Here is a 2,760-nt window from a genome sequence, read left to right as displayed (position 1 = left end):
CTTAAGTAAGTAGCGTTGTGTAGTGTGAATATTCGCTGAGAATGCGGCCAAGTGGTTTTGTGGAAATAATGTAAGTGCGATTTTTATAACAAAAAAATTATTCATGCACGATTACAATGCAATTGTACGAAAACTATAATATGTTTTTTTATGTTGCTACTCAATTCGAACACGGTGGTCCCAACGGAGACAATAGGGATAGAATGATTTGCTCAGAAGTGAGATGAGGTCACTGTAACAATACCAAATACATATATGCATACATGGAAGTTTTCTTCACTAATGGTACTATTATTACTTATTAAATTACCAATTAAGTTCAATAGAAGAAATTACAATTTGTATACAACCGTAAAAGCTAGTCAGCAAAACTACTAGTTCACAACTAGAATTTTCTGACAGAAACCGAACTAGTTCGAAAACGACCAGACTTGTACCAAGTACAAAACGATTTATTCATGCCCTGTTTTATTTGACTTCGACAGTTTAATATAATAATACGGTTGACAAACGGGCTCGATTATTTGCACAAAACAGCCTTTATTTGCTCTGACTCATGCATTTTCCTCTTTAAAATGCGCATAAGCAGCCGAACAAATACACGAAATTTTTGGGAATTAACTCAGATCCGGGCAGTTTTCGTTGACAACACTGGTAAAAACGGCAATCTGTTGTCTTTTGTACAAGTAAGCAAGTAAAGCGCGCGAGTTCCGCGTCCGCGGTAGCCGAGTGGTAAGAGTTACGGGCTACAAGCCTGTAGCTGCCAGCTTCGATCCTCGGTTGGAGCGATTGCGAAACAATTTTTTGTTTTTATTATTTATTTTATATTTTGTTTATTTTATTTGATCTATATATTTACTTTTACTTTATTTTATTTTCATTTGCTTTATTTTATACCACATTTTTTTATTTTACTATTAGTTAATTCAAATTTTTAAAGTTGAATTTCAATAAAAAGTCAACAACAACCAACTGAAACCAACGTAAAAAAATATAGAACTTATAAAAAAAGATGAAAACGAAATAAATGAAAATTCAATTGGCCGTGGCACTCGGACCCACAACCTTGCGGCTCGTTTATCCGCATAATTTCCGTCTGTTAGGTCAAAATTATTATGCGCATATGTGTGCCAGATTATATGCATAAGCTTTGCCGTCTGTCACAGCTTTAAAGTAAACAAAATATTATAACTTTTATTTGGGTATATTGTAAACCATTAAATCGAGTACGTGCTCAATTGTACTAGAACTATTAAATAATAGGGGTCTTCCCTTAAACTCGTAAAAGCCTCGTAAAGAACTGTCAAAATTTGTATGGAGCTCTATTTACGAGCCCCTCGTAAAATTACGAGGCAAATTTGATTCGCAAATGACCTCGCAAACTTCAGTATTGCCGAGGAGCGGAAAATTATACACTAAAATGTATTTTATAATATTGAAAAAAAAGGAAAATAATAATATGTGAATAAAAAGAATGAATTTCATCCACTAACAGTACTAACATAAGTTTTCTGCTAATTTTCGGCATTTTTAATTTTATTTTAGCCGATAGTGATAGAGACAAGACGGCGGAATGTTATGGAAAATACAACGAAACAAGAATTGCTTCACAAAATCCTGGTTCATCTGTCAAACAGTCAGTTTACGTAAATGCCTCGTAAACTTACGAGTACTTTAAATTTTAATTAATTTATTAATTTTAATTACGCCATTATTTTGCTATTTTTGATCATTTTAAATTATTTTTGACTATATTTTATTTTTGATTTTATATTATTAATGAATTCTTTTATTATTTCACTCCCAAAGTAGTGGGTTTGGTCCATAATTGGACTAGTATTTTTCTGTCTTATTTCTGACCGAAATCTGACAATTTCCATCTCGTAGGACATCCCCATGTTAAAAATACCAGTTGATTGCATGGAAAAAAGATAGTTGGCTGACTAGTTGGGCATGCGATTCATACTAGTTGTGGGGAAGTTTACAACTAGTTCATTTGACTACAGGGTACGTCCAGATGCTATCCACCTCCAGTACCATTTTCAGTCTTAAGCCGTCGGTATAGAAATCTTTTACCGAGATTTCCAAGAGTGTGTCTAGATCTCTCCATTGTTCTCTTGTAGGAAATCTAACGATGTACTTTCTTCTAAAAGAGACTCCAAGTATCAGTTTATAGTTACGTGTCAAAAACAAAGGATATTGTTCTGACAACCTCTGTGCCCAGAACTCCGATCGCCGTGCCACAGACACATCGTTTTCATTGCTTCCTCTTGGCTCGCTAAATCCAAGGGCGGCATATTCAGCAAAGAATTAAGAGCCGGTCCTGACTTTGCACTCACGGTGCCCGTAATGCCTATACACTCGCTTCTACGCGTCTGTTTAACACAGAAGCCGTGGTTTTGACCATGGTTTTGCGCCACCATACTACAGCATATTATGTGACGATTGGCGTAAATAGAGCTCTGTATATCCAACATACCATAGCCGGTCTCAGACCCCAGGCCTTACTAAAGGTTCTTCGACACTGTCCGAAAACTTTCAGCTTTCCATGTTAGCTTCATATCCAGAGGTACCCCTTTATTTTTCACATCCACGGAAAACTTAGGTTTACGCCTCTATGCACTGGAAGGTTGAGACCTTTCAATCTTCTGTTCCGCGCAAACCAGACTAGGGTTGTCTTGCTGAGAGCAAGACCCTACAAAGTGCACTATTCATCAATCTTACTCTCTGTATCTTAACACAAACTTCACTGAGAGATTT

Source organism: Rhagoletis pomonella, unplaced genomic scaffold (genome assembly GCF_013731165.1).
Source record: "Rhagoletis pomonella isolate Grant_MI unplaced genomic scaffold, Rhpom_1.0 Rhpom_scaffold_00004, whole genome shotgun sequence".
Taxonomy (NCBI): domain Eukaryota; kingdom Metazoa; phylum Arthropoda; class Insecta; order Diptera; family Tephritidae; genus Rhagoletis; species Rhagoletis pomonella.
Note: the sequence above shows the minus strand (reverse complement) of the source record.